Here is a 19516-nt window from a genome sequence, read left to right on the forward strand (position 1 = left end):
ATGTGCTGGTTCCTGTCTACCTCACACTAATTGCTGCTGCTGCTGCTAGCAAGAGTACAGAGAAGGACATACAAAATCATCCTAGGTTCCTCTTACCGGAGTTTCTCATCACACTGTTCCATTGAGCACCCCGCACCCATCATGTGGATGGGCCACATCCTGCAGGTTACCGTACCACTCAGCCACCGTCACATCTTGTCACCTGAGATCCCTTGTCCCAGAGTTACGTTTGAACGCCAAAAGTACGCTAAGCCCATACGACCTCGTAGTGCACACCGCAACAAAATCAGCCCCATCCCACCCACTGTAACCCACAGTCATGACCCTCTGTAACCCACAGTTATGACCCACTGTAACCCACAGTTATGACCCACTGTAACCCACAGTCATGACCCACTGTAACCCACAGTTATGACCCACTGTAACCCACAGTCATGACCCACTGTAACCCACAGTTATGACCCACTGTAACCCACAGTTATGACGCACTGTAACCCACAGTCATGACCCACTGTAACCCACAGTCATGACCCACTGTAACCCACAGTTATGACCCACTGTAACCCACAGTTATGACCCACTGTAACTCTCAGTCATGACCCACTGTAACCCACAGTTATGACCCACTGTAACCCACATTTATGACCCACTGTAACCCACAGTCATGACCCACTGTAACCCACAGTTATGACCCACTGTAACCCACAGTTATGACTCACTGTAACCCACAGTTATGACCCACTGTAACCCACAGTCATGACCCACTGTAACCCACAGTTATGACCCACTGTAACCCACAGTCATGACCCACTGTAACCCACAGTTATGACCCACTGTAACCCACAGTCATGACCCACTGTAACCCACAGTCATGACCCACTGTAACCCACAGTCATGACCCACAGTAACCCACAGTCATGACCCACTGTAACCCACAGTCATGACCCACTGTAACCCACAGTCATGACCCACTGTAACCCACAGTTATGACCCACTGTAACCCACAGTCATGACCCACTGTAACCCACAGTTATGACCCACTGTAACCCACAGTTATGACCCACTGTAACCCACAGTTATGACCCACTGTAACTCAGTCATGACCCACTGTAACCCACAGTCATGACCCACTGTAACCCACAGTTATGACCCACTGTAACCCACAGTTATGACCCACTGTAACCCACAGTCATGACCCACTGTAACCCACAGTCATGACCCACTGTAACCCACAGTTATGACCCACTGTAACCCACAGTTATGACCCACTGTAACCCACAGTCATGACCCACTGTAACCCACAGTCATGACCCACTGTAACCCACAGTTATGACCCACTGTAACCCACAGTCATGACCCACTGTAACCCACAGTTATGACCCACTGTAACCCACAGTCATGACCCACTGTAACCCACAGTCATGACCCACTGTAACCCACAGTCATGACCCACTGTAACCCACAGTCATGACCCACTGTAACCCACAGTCATGACCCACTGTAACCCACAGTCATGACCCACTGTAACCCACAGTCATGACCCACTGTAACCCACAGTCATGACCCACTGTAACCCACAGTCATGACCCACTGTAACCCACAGTCATGACCCACTGTAACCCACAGTTATGACCCACTGTAACCCACAGTCATGACCCACTGTAACCCACAGTCATGACCCATTGTAACCCACAGTCATGACCCACTGTAACCCACAGTTATGACCCACTGTAACCCACAGTTATGACCCACTGTAACCCACAGTTATGACCCACTGTAACCCACAGTCATGACCCACTGTAACCCACAGTTATGACCCACTGTAACCCACAGTTATGACCCACTGTAACCCACAGTCATGACCCACTGTAACCCACAGTCATGACCCACTGTAACCCACAGTCATGACCCACTGTAACCCACAGTTATGACCCACTGTAACCCACAGTTATGACCCACTGTAACCCACAGTTATGACCCACTGTAACCCACAGTCATGACCCACTGTAACCCACAGTCATGACCCACTGTAACCCACAGTTATGACCCACTGTAACCCACAGTCATGACCCACTGTAACCCACAGTCATGACCCACTGTAACCCACAGTTATGACCCACTGTAACCCACAGTTATGACCCACTGTAACCCACAGTCATGACCCACTGTAACCCACAGTCATGACCCACTGTAACCCACAGTCATGACCCACTGTAACCCACAGTCATGACCCACTGTAACCCACAGTCATGACCCACTGTAACCACAGTTATGACCCACTGTAACCCACAGTTTATGACCCACTGTAACCCACAGTTATGACCCACTGTAACCCACAGTCATGACCCACTGTAACCCACAGTCATGACCACTGTAACCACAGTCATGACCCACTGTAACCCACAGTTATGACCCACTGTAACCCACAGTCATGACCAGTTGTAACGCCACAGTCATGGTACCGTCACTGTACGTCAGTCAGTTGTGTCCGTATTGCGTACTCATAGGTTTGACTCGTGTTGTGTATTCCATGGGTCATGTCGTGTTGTGAACTGTCATGGGTTGTGTCGTGTTGTCATGTCTGGTTGTGTTCGGTTGTGTTGTTATGGGTTGTGTTCGTGGTTGTCATGGTCATGGTTGTCGTGTTGTGTATTTGTTGTGTTGTATGGGGTTGTTTGTATGGGTTGTGTGTTGTGTATGTTAGGGTTGTGTGTGTTATTCGGTGTTTGTGTTGTGTTGTAGTTGTGTTCGTTGTGTATTCATGGGTTGTTCGTGTTGTGTATGTCAATGGGTGTTGTTCGTGTTGTGTGTCATGGGTTGTGTTCGTGTTGTGTATGTCATGGGTTGTGTTCGTGTTGAGTATGTCATGGGTTGTGTTCGTGTTGAGTATGTCATGGGTTGTGTTCGTGTTGAGTATGTCATGGATTGTGTTCGTGTTGTGTATGTTATGGGTTGTGTTCGTGTTGTGTATGTCATGGGTTGTGTTCGTGTTGTGTATGTCTTGGGTTGTGCTCGTGTTATGTATGTCATGGGTTGTGTTCGTTTTGTGTGTTATGGGTTGTGTTCGTGTTGTGTATGTCATGGGTTGTGTTTGTGTTGTGTGTTATGGGTTGTGTTCGTGTTATGTGTTACGGGTTGTCTTCGTGTTATGTATGTCATGGGTTGTGTTCATGTTGTGTGTCAAGGGTTGTGTTCGTGTTGTGTATGTCATGGGTTGTGTTGTATATGTCATGGGTTGTTTTCGTGTTGTGTGTGTCATGGATTGTGTTTGTGTTGCGTATCATGGGTTGTGTTCGTGTTGTGTATGTCATGGGTTGTGTTCGTGTTGTGTATGTCATGGGTTGTGTTCGCGTTGTGTATGTCATGGGTTTTTGTGTTGTGTATGTCATGGGTTGTGTTCGTGTTGTGTATATCATGGGTTGTGTTCGTGTTGTGTATGTTATGGGTTGTGTTCGTGTTGTGTATGTCATGGGTTGTGTTCGTGTTGAGTATGTCATGGGTTGTGTTCGTGTTGTGTATGTCATGGGTTGTGTTCGTGTTGTGTATGTCATGGGTTGTGTTCGTGTTGTGTATGTCATGGGTTGTGTTCGTGTTGTGTATGTTATGGGTTGTGTTCGTGTTGTGTATATCATGGGTTGTGTTCGTGTTGAGTATATCATGGGTTGTGTTCGTGTTGTGTATATCATGGGTTGTGTTCGTGTTGAGTATGTCATGGGTTGTGTTCGTGTTGTGTATGTCATGGGTTGTGTTCGTGTTGTGTATGTCATGGGTTGTGTTCGTGTTGAGTATGTCATGGGTTGTGTTCGTGTTGTGTATGTCATGGGTTGTGTTCGTGTTGAGTATATCATGGGTTGTGTTCGTGTTGTGTATGTTATGGGTTGTGTTCGTGTTGTGTATGTCATGGGTTGTGTTCGTGTTGTGTATGTCATGAGTTGTGTTCGTGTTGTGTATGTCATGGGTTGTGTTCATGTTGTGTATGTCATGGGTTGTGTTCGTGTTGTGTATGTCATGGGTTGTGTTCGTGTTGTGTATGTCATGGGTCGTGTACGTGTTATGTCATGGGTTGTGTTCGTGTTGTGTATGTCATGGGTTGTGTTCGTGTTACGTCATGGGTTGTGTTCGTGTTATGTCATGGGTTGTGTTCATGTTGTCCTCATTTCCATGTCAACTTACTCACTTTCTGACCCCTCAGTGGGCGGGCCGTAGCGCCATACGCTGCCGCTTCAGTGGCCACTGAGACGAACACAGAATAACTGATTAACTTACGAAGCCTCGGGCTGCGCTGTGTCTCCTGCTGACCCAGGAGAAAGTTGTTATTGAGATACAGAGAAGCGAAGCTATATAATTGCTGTCCATAACATTGTGCCACAAGTAGTGGGTGATTTCATATTGGCTACGAGGAATTTAATAAAAGTTGTATGTATCAGTTCATTGTCAGTGGATCTATTTATTTGTATATGATGATTTGTATTATCTTTGGACTTTCACCTAAGTTTTGATAACTGGCTCAGTAAGTCAATAAGGAAAATGATTCTTGCCAGTAGTTATGAATATCTGTACAACCAACCATTATACAGGAGTACCAATATCTTCCATAAGCCCATTATTGTCTCGTGCATAACCTAACCTCTTCTGAAACCCTTCAGTGTCTTCAGTTGGTCTCCTGAAATACCTTACTGTCTCTTGTTCTACATCGTCTACATGCTGTTAGTGGACTGAACCAGGGCATGTGAAGCGTCCTGGGGTAAACCATGGAAAGGTCTGTGGGGCCTGGATGTGGAAAGGGAGCTGTGGTTTCGGTGCATTACGCGTAACAGCTACGAGAGACTGAGTATGAACGGATGTATCCTTTCTTCGTATGTTTCCTGGCGCTACCTCACTGACGCAGGGGGTGGCGATGTTGTTTCCTATGGCGCGGGGTGGCGCCGGGAATGAATGAAGGGCAGCAAGTATAAACATGCACAGTGTAAGACACAATTAACTTCCCTGTTTTGTCCGATGATAAGTTAAACCTATCGAAACATTATGAGACTCGACTAATGACAACATGTGGTTGGTGGGTATACAAGTGTCGGGTTCACTTAATGTTATGAAACATTCATCCACGATCACTATTCATGATGTGCAAACCTGACTGCTGATCAATATTTGATATGGAACGACGTGTTTTGAAGGTCAGTCATCAATGTGAGAGTTGTTTACAGATGAGACGTGGACATAACTGGCATCACGTGTTACGTCATCACGTGACGTCATCATATGATCTATCACCGGAACTGGTTTATGTTGAGGGTCTGGTTAGTAACCGAAGCTTGTGTGAACCCTAGTCGAGCATGCTCCACATCTTGGGTGTTTCACTATACCTCCCTCCCTACCTCTACCGTGTGCGTGTAGCTTGTGTGCGTACATAAGAGGCCTGCCATCTCTACATAAGTGTCACACACACACTCACAAACACACACACGTGTGTACATTAGCTCAACCTATCCGTTAGGTTTTCACCCAAGCCAGGGAAGACAGTTGTGTCTTGGTTTGTATATATATATATATATATATATATATATATATATATATATATATATATATATATATATATATATATATATTTTCTTACTATTCGCCATTTCCCGCGATAGCGAGGTAGCGTTAAGAACAGAGGACTGGGCCTTTTAGGGAATACCCTCACCTGACCCCCTTCTCTGTTCCTTCTTTTGGAAAATTAAAAAAAAAAACGAGAGGGGAGGATTTCCAGCCCCCCGCTCCCTTCCCTTTTAGTCGCCTTCTACGACACGCAGGGAATACGAGAGAAGTATTCTTTCTTCCCTATCCCCAGGGATAATATATATATATATATATATATATATATATATATATATATATATATATATATATATATTGGAAAGGATCACAGCTCCCTTTCCACATCCCGGCCCCGGTATACCACATTATTCCAATTCACTCTATTCCTTGCACGCCTTTCATCCTCCTGTATGTTCAGTCCCCGATCACTCAAAAATCTTTTTCACTCCATCCTTCCACCTCCAATTTGGTCTCCCACTTCTCCTCGTTCCCTCCACCTCTTACACATATATCCTCTTTGTCAATCTTTCCTCACTCATTTTCTCCATGTGACCAAACCATTTCAATACACCCCTCTTCTGCTCTCTCAACCACACTCTTTATGTTTATACACATCTTTCTCACCCTTTCATTACTCACTCGATCAAACCACCTCACACCACATATTGTCCTCAAACATATCATTTCCAACACATCCACCCTCCTCCGCACAACCTCATCTATAGCCCCTGCCTCCTTACCATATAACATTGTTGGAACCACTATTCCTTTATACATATCCGTTTTTGCTCTCCAAGATAACGTTCTCGCCTTCCATGCATTCTTCAACGCTCCCAGAACCTTCGCCCTCTCCCCCACCATGTGATTCACTTCCGCTTCCATGGTGCCATCCGCTGCTAAATCTACTCCCAGATATCTAAAACACTTCACTTCCTCCAGTTTTTCTCTATTCAAATTTACCTCCCAATTTACTTGTCCCTCAACCCTACTGTACCTAATAACCTTGCTCTTATTCACATTTACTCTCAGCTTTCTCCTTTCACACACTTTACCAAATTCAGTCACCTACTTCTGCAGTTTCTCACCCGAATCAGCCATCAGCGCTGTATCATCAGCGAACAACAACTGACTCACTTCCCTAGGCCTCTCCTCCACAACAGATTGCATACTCGCCCTCTCTCCGAAACTCTTGCATTCACCTCCCTAACTACCCCATCCATAAACAAATTGAACAGCCATGGAGTCATCACGCACCCCTGCAGTAAACCGACATTCACTGGGAACCAATCACTTTCCTCTCTTCCTACTCGTGCACATGTCTTACATCCTTGATAAAAACTTTTCACTGCTTCTAGCAATTTTCCTCCCGCGCAATATACTCTTAATATCCTTCACAAAGCATCTCTATCAACTCTTATCATATTCCTTCTCCAGATCCATAAATGCTACATACAAATTCATCTGTTTTTCTGAGTATTTCTCACATACATTCTTCAAAGCAAACACCTGATCCACACATCCTCTACCACTTCTGAAACCACACTGCTCTTCCCCAATCTGATGCTCTGTACATGCCTTGACCCACTCAGTCAATATCCTCCCATATGATTTGCCAGGAATACTCAACAAACTTATACCTCTGTAATTTGAACATTCATCTTTATCCCCTTTGCCTTTGTACAATGGTACTATGCATGCATTCCTCCAATCCTCAGGCACTTCACCATGAACCATACATACGTTGAATATCCTTACCAACCAGTAAACAACACAGTCACTCCCTTTTTTTGATAAATTCTTCTGCAATACCATCCAAACTCGCCGGCTTTCATATTCCGCAATGCTTTCACTACCTCTTCTCTGTTCATCAAACCTTCTCCCTTACCCTCTCACTTCGCACACCACCTCGAACAAAACACCACTTTCTCAACAAACGCATTCAGTTAGCCTTCAAATACTTACTCCATCTCCTCGCTTCACCGCTACTTGTTATTACCTCCCGATTACCCCCCTTCACCGATGTTCTCTATTACGCACTTTATTTACCTCCTTCCAAATCATCTTTTTATTCTCCCTAAAATTTAATGATACTCTCTCACCCCAACTCTAATTTGCCCTCTTTTTCACCTCTTTCGCCTTTCTCTTGATCTCCTGCCTCTTTCTTTTATACATCTCCCAGTCATTCGCACTACTTCCCTGCAAAAATCGTTCAAACGCCTCTTTCTTCTCTTTCACTAACAATCTTACCTCTTCATCCCACCATTCACTACCCTTTCTAATCTGCCCACCTCCCACCTTTCTCATGGGAGGTAAGTTTGAACGGAGAAAAATTGGAGGAAGCGAAGTGTTTTAGATATCTGGGAGTGGACTTAGCATCAAGTGGAACCATGGAAGCGGAAGTGAGTCGCATGGTGGGGAAGGGGTCGAAGGTTCTGGGAGCGATGAAGAATTGTGGAAGGCCAGAACGTTATCTCGGAGAGCAAAGATGGGTATGTTTGAAGAAATTGTGGTTCCAATAATGTTATATGGTTGCGAGGCATGGGCTATAGACAGGGTTGTACGGAGGAGGGTGGATGTGCTGGAAATGAAATGTCTGGGGACAATATGTGGTGTGAGGTGGTTTGATCGAGTAATGAAAGGGTGAGAAAGATGTGTATAAATAAAAAGAGTGTGATTGTGAGAGCAGAAGAGGGTTGAAATGGTTTGGACACAGGGAGAGAATGGGTGAGGAAAGATTGACAAAAGAGGATATATGTATCAGAGGTGGAGAGAACAAGGAGAAGCGGGAGACCAAACTGGAGGTGGAAGGGTGGAGTGAAAAAGATTTTGAACGATCGGTGCCTGAAGGTACAGGAGGGTGAAAGGCGTGCAAGCATTAGAGTGAATTTGAACGATGTGGCATACTGGGGTCGACGTGCTGTCAAAGGACTGAACCAGGGCATGTGAAACGTTTGGGGTAAACCATGGAAAGGTCAGTGGGGCCTGGATGTGGATAGGGAGCTGTGGTTCCGGTGCATTGCATAAGACAGCTAGAGACTGAGTGTGAACGTATTGGATTTCTTTGCCTGTTTTCCTGTCGCTGCGTGGCTGAAGCAGGGGTCAGCGATGTACACTGGATAACGCTATCTTAACGTTATGGGATGAAAGTAAACACCAGGGTTAAATCTACATATGATACAAGAAACAAAGAGTACAAGATAACAAAAGCACATTGATGGGGTACAAATATATTCGTTAACACTTAACATTCAACATTTTACATTCCAGGTAAGATTTTAAACTAGGAGATCTCTTTCCTTTATGGCCATTTGACTACAGAAACATGATGCAAGATACACTTATTCGATGGACACTTATTCGATGGGGAATTATCTGACAAAGTTATGATACATTGTTACACTCAGACCAGACACGACACAGTCTGACATCTTACAATCTAGGGCAGCGTTGGCTACGGGGTTTCAGACAAGGAAAACTTACATTACCTGCTGGGGTCGTGATGGCTGAAGGAATCACAGCCAAGCAGTCGTCAGGGCCTTTTATTTCGAAGGGCGGCCAGCCCCACCCTGACCTTTCGGCTACGATAGTTAGGAATGACCACAATTACTCTTGATGGGTCAAAAAAAAAACTGATTGTCACGCCCTCATTCTGACTGGGGTTGGCTGGAGGCCTAAGGTCCGGCCCTCATCTCTGATGGCCCTCATCTCTGAAGACGCAGCGAGGATGAAAAGGCGTCCACCTTTCCCGGGCATGACCTCATGGTTGACCCTGGGGTCACGTGACAGCGTTACCTGAGGAAGAATTAGGTGTGCCGGCAATAATCTAAACCTCTGAATTGTACTTTGAAGGAACAAGGCCCAAGTAGTTCGCCTCTGACTCCCACCCGCGGAACTTGTTCACATTTTTAAGGGGGTTGGTAGTCAGTACTCACTAAGATGAAGGGCACAAATATACAGAAGGTGTTATAATGCAAATAACAAAACAAAATGCTCCTTCTCAGTGATGGGGCAATCTGTCTGGGCTTAGCCTTCATACCAAGCCCAATTTCTTGTGACGATCTTAGCGAGGGTCGCCAATGAACTTGTTATTATCCTGGCAAGGGCGTCAGTTAAGTTGACGACCCTACCAGGATACTAACAAGAAATGGGAAGATTGGCGACCTTGCCAGGATAGTAACAAACTCATTGGCGACCTCGCTAGCATCGTAACAATACACAATTTTCCAAAAAAAAAAGGAACGGAGACATGGGCCAAGTGAGGATATACCTTCTAAAACTCACTCCTCTGTTCTTTACCTCGCTAACGCGGGATAAGGCAAATGTGTATGAAAAGAAAAAGAATATATATATATATATATATATATATATATATATATATATATATATATATATATATATATATATATATATATAAGTGAGTCAGTTGTTGTTCGCTGATGATACAGCGCTGGTGGCTGATTCATGTGAGAAGCTGCAGAAGCTGGTGACTGAGTTTGGTAAAGTGTATGAAAGAAGGAAGTTAAGAGTAAATGTGAATAAGAGCAAGGTTATTAGGTACAGTAGGGTTGAGGGTCAAGTCAATTGGGAGGTAAGTTTGAATGGAGAAAAACTGGAGGAAGTAAAGTGTTTTAGATATCTGGGAGTGGATCTGGCAGCGGATGGAACCATGGAAGCGGAAGTAAATCATAGGGTGGGGGAGGGGGCGAAAATCCTGGGAGCCTTGAAGAATGTGTGGAAGTCGAGAACATTATCTCGGAAAGCAAAAATGGGTATGTTTGAAGGAATAGTGGTTCCAACAATGTTGTATGGTTGCGAGGCGTGGGCTATGGATAGAGTTGTGCGCAGGAGGGTGGATGTGCTGGAAATGAGATGTTTGAGGACAATATGTGGTGTGAGGTGGTTTGATCGAGTAAGTAATGTAAGGGTAAGAGAGATGTGTGGAAATAAAAAGAGCGTGGTTGAGAGAGCAGAAGAGGGTGTTTTGAAATGGTTTGGGCACATGGAGAGAATGAGTGAGGAAAGATTGACCAAGAGGATATATGTGTCGGAGGTGGAGGGAACGAGGAGAAGTGGGAGACCAAATTGGAGGTGGAAAGATGGAGTGAAAAAGATTTTAAGTGATCGGGGCCTGAACATGCAGGAGGGTGAAAGGCGGGCAAGGAATAGAGTGAATTGGATCGATGTGGTATACCGGGGTCGACGTGCTGTCAATGCATGTGAAGCGTCTGGGGTAAACCATGGAAAGTTCTGTGGGGCCTGGATGTGAAAAGGGAGCTGTGGTTTCGGGCATTATTGCATGATAGCTGGAGACTGAGTGTGAACGAATGGGGCCTTTGTTGTCTTTTCCTGGCGCTGCCTCGCGCACATGAGGGGGGAGGGGGATGTTATTCCGTGTGTGGCGGGGTGGCGATGGGAATGAATAAAGACAGACAGTGTGAATTGTGTGCATGTGTGTATATGTGTGTGTCTGTGTGTGTATATATGTGTGTACGTTGGGATGTGTGGGTGTGTATGTTTGCGTGTGTGGACATGTGTGTGTGTGTGCATGTGTGTGGGGGTGGGTTGGGCCATTTTTTTCGTCTGTTTCCTTGTGCTACCTCGCAGGCGCGGGAGACAGCGACAAGGCAAAATAAATAAATAAACCAATCAATCAATATATATATATATATATATATATATATATATATATATATATATATATATATATATATATATATATATATATATATAGTTACCCCGTCCTCAAGGTATGAGCAGCAGTTTGACCTGATGGTTGGCGCGTGACTGTAATGATCAGATGTGTGTGGGTAAATCATGATATGAGATCATTATATAACTATCATATAGACAGTAATAATAGACCAGTGAGGATATATATGGCTTTCTCTGCTTCATCCTCCTGTATTAGAACAAAGGAGAAACAGACATTGATACATATGACATTACTGTTTGCACGACTCGCATTTCCCCTCATGTTATAATTGTCCGTAGGCTCCCGTGATGCCTGTCATCGTAACGACCCTTGTTTCATGGCGGGGAGATCATTAAGGGCTCGCTCTTACAGGTCAAGTGGTATCGGGCTGCGCTTGTTAAGATACTCCATAGTTTGTTAATGGCTGACAGAGAGGAAGATATGACGGAAGGGAGTTTAACATTCGACTTTTGAACTCGCGTCGTGAGCCATGTTTACCTGGGAGAGAGAGAGGAGTGTTGGCTGGCTGGGGTGTGCCCGGGAGAGAGAGGAGTGTTGGCTGGCTGGGGTGTGCCTGGGAGAGAGAGGAGTGTTGGCTGGCTGGGGTGTGCCTGGGAGAGAGAGGAGTGTTGGCTGGCTGGGGTGTGGCATGATCTGTCTCCCTTGTGTCCGCCAACCTCCATGTGATCAACACCCCAGTACACATGTCTATCTCTCCGCCTAGGGTGGGGAACATCTCCTTATTCCTCCCCAGGTTTCCCATCTGGGTGGGGAGGATCTCTTCCCCATTTTCTACCCTTAGAAGGGACGATCTCTTCCGTGTATCTGTCGCCCCATTATTCCCGCCTGGGATGGAGAGGGGTCTCCTTCCCATTACCTCCACCTGTGGTGCAAATATCCTTGTCCTCTCCACAGGATGTCATGTTAATGGATGTCCTTGTTGTCTCTTCCACAGGGTGTCTGGTTAATGGATGTCCTTGTTGTCTCTTCCACAGGATGTCAGGTTAATGCATGTCCTTGTTGTCTCTTCCACAGGATGTCAGGTTAATGGGAAGGTCGTGAGGCAGGTGAAGACCACATCACCTCGGGCCGCCAGCCGCCTCCACAACCTCTTCTCCTCCTCTTCAGCACCAGTAAGCTGCCTCACCTCATCTTCTACCCTAACTGAACTTATATTGATCGTAAAATAATGAAAAAGCTTTTGTGTTCTACTTTCCTTTCTCTTATGACTCGCTGCTGGGTAGAACGGGATGTGTCTGTTAAGAACACCAAACCAGAGACCTTGTCCTCACCAGGTACTCGGGGGAGGGGGGTCAGTTCATATTCAGGGACAGCCCCCCGCCTTGGGTCGTGCCTGGCTGCAAAGGTGACAGCATATGTGACACCACCTGACACACAGGCCAGGTACGGTATTATTGACACCACACTGGGAGTGAAGCTAGGTCGTGTTGGCACCACACTGGGAGGGAAACCAGGCAGTGTTGGCACCACACTGGGAGGGAAACCAGGCAGTGTTGGCACCACACTGGGAGGGAAGCCAGGTAGTGTTGGCACCACAGTGGGAGGGAAGCCAGGTAGTGTTGGCACCACGCTGGGAGGGAAGCCAGGCAGTGTTGGCACAATACTGGGAGGGAAGCCAGGCAGCGTTGGCACCACACTGGGAGGGAAGCCAGGTAGTGTTGGCACCACACTGGGAGGGAAGCCAGGCAGAGTTGGCACAATACTGAGAGGGAAGCCAGGCAGTGTTGGCACCACATTGGGAGGGAAGCCAGGCAGTGTTGGCACCACGCTGGGAGGGAAGCCAGGCAGTGTTGGCACCACGCTGGGAGGGAAGCCAGGCAGTGTTGGCACCACGCTGGGAGGGAAGCCAGGCAGAGTTGGCACAATACTGAGAGGGAAGCCAGGCAGTTTTGGCACCACATTGGGAGGGAAGCCAGGCAGTGTTGGCACCACGCTGGGAGGGAAGCCAGGCAGTGTTGGCACCACACTGGGAGGGAAGCCAGTATGGCAGTGTTGCCTCACCAAGTATGGCAGTGTTGCTTCACCAAGTATGGCAGTGTTGCTTCACCAAGTATGGCAGTGTTGCCTCACCAAGCATGGCAGTGTTGCCTCACCACCTATGGCAGTGTTGCCTTACCAAGTATGGCAGTGTTGCCTCACCAAGTATGGCAGTGTTGCTTCACCAAGTATGGCAGTGTTGCCTCACCAAGTATGGCAGGGTTGCCTCACCACCTATGGCAGTGTTGTCATACCAAGTATGGCAGTGTGTTGGCTCTCCAACTATGGCAGTGTTGCCTCACCAAGTATGGCAGTGTTGCTTCACCAAGTATGGGAGTGTTGCCTCGCCACCTATGGCAGTGTTGCTTCGCCATGTATGACAGTATTGCCTCACCAAGTATGGCAGTGTTGGCTCACCAACTATGGCAGTGTGGCCTCACCAAGTATGGCAGTGTTCCATTCTTGTGTCAAGTATGGTGATGTTGCATCATTCAGTGTGTCAAGCGCACACACACACACACACACACACACACACACACACACACACACACACACACACACATATATATATATATATATATATATATATATATATATATATATATATATATATATATATATATATATATATATATATATACAGTAGTGGTGATGTGAGAAGGAGATGGAGTGAGTATTTTGAAGGTTTGTTGAATATGTTTGATGATAGAGTGGCAGATGTAGGGTGTTTTGGTCGAGGTGGTGTGCAAAGTGAGAGGGTTAGGAAAAATGATTTGGTAAACAGAGAAGAGGTAGTAAAAGCATTGCGGAAGATGAAAGCCGGCAAGGCAGCGGGTTTGGATGGTATTGCAGTTGAATTTATTAAAAAAGGGGGTGACTGTATTGTTGACTGGTTGATAAGGTTATTTAATGTATGTATGATTCATGGTGAGGTGCTTGAGGATTGGCGGAATGCTTGCATAGTGCCATTGTACAAAGGCAAAGGGGATAAGAGTGAGTGCTCAAATTACAGAGGTATAAGTTTGTTGAGTATTCCTGGTAAATTATATGGGAGGGTATTGATTGAGAGGGTGAAGGCATGTACAGAGCATCAGATTGGGGAAGAGCAGTGTGGTTTCGGAAGTGGTAGAGGATGTGTGGATCAGGTGTTTGCTTTGAAGAATGTATGTGAGAAATACTTAGAAAAGCAAATGGATTTGCATGTAGCATTTGTGGATCTGGAGAAGGCATATGATAGAGTTGATAGAGATGCTCTGTGGAAGGTATTAAGAATATATGGTGTGGGAGGCAAGTTGTAAGAAGCAGTGAAAAGTTTTTATCGAGGATGTAAGGCATGTGTACGTATAGGAAGAGAGGAAAGTGACTAGTTCTCAGTAAATGTAGGTTTGCGGCAGGGGTGTGTGATGTCTCCATGGTTGTTTAATTTGTTTATGGATGGGGTTGTTAGGGAGGTGAATGCAAGAGTTTTGGAAAGAGGGGCAACTATGCAGTCTGTTGTGGATGAGAGAGCTTGGGAAGTGAGTCAGTTGTTGTTCGCTGATGATACAGCGCTGGTGGCTGATTCATGTGAGAAACTGCAGAAGCTGGTGACTGAGTTTGGTAAAGTGTGTGAAAGAAGAGAGTTGAGGGTAAATGTGAATAATAGCAAGGTTATTAGGTACAGTAGGGTTAAGGGTCAAGTCAATTGGGAGGTAAGTTTGAATAGAGAAAAACTGGAGGAAGTAAAGTGTTTTAGATATCTGGGAGTGGATTTGGCAGCGGATGGAACCATGGAAGCGGAAGTGAATCATAGGGTGGGGGAGGGGGCGAAAATTCTGGGAGCCTTGAAGAATGTGTGGAAGTCGAGAACATTATCTCGGAAAGCAAAAATGGGTATGTTTGAAGGAATAGTGGTTCCAACAATGTTGTATGGTTGCGAGGCGTGGGCTATGGATGGAGTTGTGCGGAGGAGGGTGGATGTGCTGGAAATGAGATGTTTGAGGACAATATGTGGTGTGAGGTGGTTTGATCAAGTAAGTAATAATAGGGTAAGAGAGATGTATGGTAACAAAAAGAGTGTGGTTGAGAGCAGAAGAGGGTGTTTTGAAATGGTTTGGTCACATGGAGAGAATGAGTGAGGAAAGATTGATCAAGAGGATATATGTGTCAGAGGTGGAGGGAACGAGGAGAAGTGGGAGACCAAATTGGAGGTGGAAAGATGGAGTGAAAAAGATTTTGAGTGATCGGGGGTTGAATATGCAGGAGGGTGAAAGGCGTGCAAGGAATAGAGTGAATTGGAACGATGTGGTATACCGGGGTCGACGTGCTGTCAATGGATTGAACCAGGGCATGTGAAGCGTCTGGAGTAAACCATGGAAAGTTCTGTGGGGCCTGGATGTGGAAAGGGAGCTGTGTTTTCGGTGCATTATTACATGACAGCTAGAGACTGAGTGTGAACGAATGGGGCCTTTGTTGTCTTTCCTAGCGCTACCTCGAACACATGAGGAGGGGAGGGGGCTGTTATTCCATGTGTGGCGGGGTGGCGATGGGAATGAATAAGGGCAGATAGTATGAATTATGTACATGTGTATATATGTATATGTCTGTGTGTGTATATATATGTATACATTGAGATGTATAGGTATGTATATTTGCGTGTGTGGACTTGTATGTATATACATGTGTATGTGGGTGGGTTGGGCCATTCTTTTGTCTGTTTTCTTGCGCTACCTCGCGAACGCTTCAGATGATGTGATTATTACACGAAAGGGCTCTTGGGAACTTATCGTGTTTCATTTTCCCCGTGGACTCATCGCAGTATCTTGATCACGCGCAAAATTGTGATTCTTTCCATACTTGTATATGCATAAACGCCCACGCGCGCACATATACGTACCTATACATTTCAACGTATACATACATATACATACACAGACATATACATATATACATACACGTGTACACAACCATTCTTGCTGCCTTCATCCATTTTCGTCGCCACCCCGACACACATGAAATGGCACCCCCACTTCTCCTCGTTCCCTCCAGCTCTGACACACATATCCTCTTTGTCAATCTTTCCTCACTCATTCTCTCCATGTGACCAAACCATTTCAACTGTCAGGATCAGAAGACACAATGATGTTCTTGTTGGCAGACTAAGGCTGGGTTATAGATACTCGTGGCATTTGTCCCTCGTGTTGATAATGAACAGACCAAATGTAAACTTTGCTAGCGCCACACCGCACCACACTATACCTGCATCAATGTATATACTTGACTGTTGTAGAATTAGTGAGTTCTGAGGTGATTCTTACCAAACATTACAAGATATGTTTAAACACTTCATCCATAACATTGTTCTCACTCAAATACTTGAAAAGTAATATAACTTATTGTAAATGGTTCATGTGTGTTATGTGTAATGAAGCGTATCCAGTCATTCTTCTTCACCCGTCGTAAACTTCACTTGTAAACTGCTGAATGATTTATTCGTTGTGACTGTGAGGTCATAATAAATGCTTCCATGTTTGTACTTTGAATGGTATAACCCCACATTTTTATGGTGATCATGTAAAAAGTATCCCCCATGGTTTTACATAGGTTAGGTTAGGTTGGGTTAGGTAAGGTTAGGTTGGGTTAGAGTACAAACGTAACTTTAGGTTAGCTTAGAAAAAACGCTGTAGTAACGCGAACCTTCAGCTGATCCAGTGAGGTTGCTGTAGGGAAAGACATACCGTAAGCTTATATGATAACCAAGTTTGTGACAACTTCTGTTATCATTATCTGGGGTGTGACAAAGACCCATTGTGACCTCTATATCCCTATTGTGCCAGCGCTCACAGGATGAGCATGACAGCCACGATTAACTGACCGCTGATACCAGAAAGAATGTACGCGCTGGCCTGTGGCAGGGTAGAGAGGTGTGGGAGGAGCGGGCTGGTGAGGGGCGGTGGCCACGGTCTGGCAGACCTCCCGGCCATCCAACAGACCCTGTGTCTGGGCCGCCATGTTCGCGGGCTGGGAGGTCACTAGATCCGTGACTACCAATACGTCCTGGCCACCTCCCCTACAGAGCCACACTCCCCCAGTCCTGCCAGTACTCGTCCCTCACCCCACTGGCACAACTAGTCATGTACAAATCCCCTGTAATGTATTTTCTGGTTGTAATTTAATAGACCACCTCTTTGATTATGAGACTGCTATCATTAGCTGCCTGCGAGCCATTATGGAGGTGTGTTCTGGTGCGGAAGTAGGCGGAGTTGTGTGCGTGACGTCAGTGAGTCTGGCTGCTTGTGGAGTGACGTCAGCTACACACATGAGGCGCCACAAACCGCTGGCTGCTTGACACCTCCGCCACCAACTTAAGGAATTTATACCCGCACAGAGAACGTCCGTTAACTGCCGCCCTTGTGTTCATGCAAGACTTGAGTATAAAACGTACCCTCACCCCTGGCAAGGTTGATCTTTCGGAGAATGTCATTCGCCAAACTGGATTTGACATAAATGTGATTGAAGCATTGCACAACTCCGCCTCAATTATACAAAGAACATTTTGCACCAAACTCGCAGCCAAATTTGACCTTGAATTTATTCAAATAGATGTCTACGATGGAGCTTGGGTTGAATATACAAGTTTTTATTATCTTTTTTTTTGGCTTTATTCATTTATTTAATGATTGTTGACGATTGCTCAATCAAGTAGCTGTAGTTATCGATTAATCTTGTATGAGGAGAGAGGACTACCATATGATTATAAGTCCCCTTCTGCAGCTTTCTCTCCCGTCATGTGTGTGTGTTTGATTATTTGTGTTGCGGACGGGGGAGACTTGTGTTGCCCCGTCTCTTATTTAACCTTGTATATATGTACCGTGACAACCTTGTATATATGTACCGTGAAAACCTTGTATATATGTACCGTGACAACCTTGAGTATATACGTACCGTGACAACCTTGTATATATGTACCGTGACAACCTTGAGTATATATGTACCGTGACAACCTTGTATATATGTACCGTGACAACCTTGAGTATATATGTACCGTGACAACCTTGTATATATGTACCGTGAAAACCTTGTATATATGTACCGTGACAACCTTGTATATATGTACCGTGAAAACCTTGTATATATGTACCGTGACAACCTTGTATATATGTACCGTGACAACCTTGTATATATGTACCGTGACAACCTTGTATATATGTACCGTGAAAACCTTGTATATATGTACCGTGACAACCTTGTGTATATGTACCGTGACAACCTTGTATATATGTACCGTGACAACCTTGTATATATGTACCGTGACAACCTTGTGTATATGTACCGTGACAACCTTGTATATATGTACCGTGACAACCTTGTATATATGTACCGTGACAACCTTGTATATATGTACCGTGACAACCTTGTATATATGTACCGTGACAACCTTGTATATATGTACCGTGTCTTAACCTTGTGTCACCCCAAACAAATGTTGGTAACTATTGACTGACCAGGCCAGAGGGGTGGATGGGGACGCCTGCCTTGGGTTTTGGCTGCCCACCGCGCCGGTGGTTCACACTCAGATGGACCCCATGTTCGAGCTAGAATCAGTAACGCTAACCACCTTACCACAGAGGCCCCTGTGTGTGTGTGTGTGTGTGTGTGTGTGTAATGAAAATGCGTTCTCGGTAACTGGAGCGTGACGCCATTAGAAAACAAGACCGAGAACAACAGACACGAATCGGAGAAGAAATCAACCTTAGCGTCTTGCTGTAGATCTTCAACTGTAGCGTCTTGCTGTAGATTATGAACCGTAGCGTCTTGCTGTAGATCATCAACTGTAGCGTCTTGCTGTAGATCTTCAACTGTAGCGTCTTGCTGTAGATCTTCACCTGTAGCGTCTTGCTGTAGATTATGAACCGTAGCGTCTTGCAGATCTTCAACTGTAGCGTCTTGCTGTACATTAACCGTAACGTCTTGCTGTAGATCTTCAACTGTAGCGTCTTGTTGTAGATCATGAACCGTAGCGTCTTGCTGTAGATCATCAACTGTAGCGTCTTGCTGTAGATCTTCAACTGTAGCGTCTTGCTGTAGATCTTCAACTGTAGCGTCTTGCTGTAGATTATGAACCGAAAGGTTCATCAGTGTAGTGAGGGGTTCAGGGATGAGGTAAAAGGTTCATCAGTGTAGTGAGGGGTTCAGGGATGAGGTAAAAGGTTCATCAGTGTAGTGAGGGGTTCAGGGATGAGGTAAGAGGTTCATCAGTGTAGTGAG

General features: G+C 45.5%; 1 protein-coding gene across 2 annotated transcripts in view; it reads left to right on the forward strand.

Annotated features, from left to right (window-relative positions):
* The window catches only part of LOC139758437 (uncharacterized), a 247495-nt gene that overhangs the window by 157085 nt on the left and 70894 nt on the right, over window positions 1–19516 (forward strand). The window contains exon 3 of one of the 2 annotated variants that reach the window (XM_071679842.1): window positions 12308–12405. The exons of the other annotated variant lie outside the window; for it this stretch is intronic. The gene's annotated coding sequence lies outside the window, so the exon portion shown is untranslated. The remainder of the gene's footprint in view (window positions 1–12307; window positions 12406–19516) is intronic. 2 annotated transcript variants of the gene reach the window in all.

Source organism: Panulirus ornatus, chromosome 30 (assembly GCF_036320965.1).
Source record: "Panulirus ornatus isolate Po-2019 chromosome 30, ASM3632096v1, whole genome shotgun sequence".
Classification (NCBI taxonomy): Eukaryota; Metazoa; Arthropoda; class Malacostraca; order Decapoda; family Palinuridae; genus Panulirus; species Panulirus ornatus.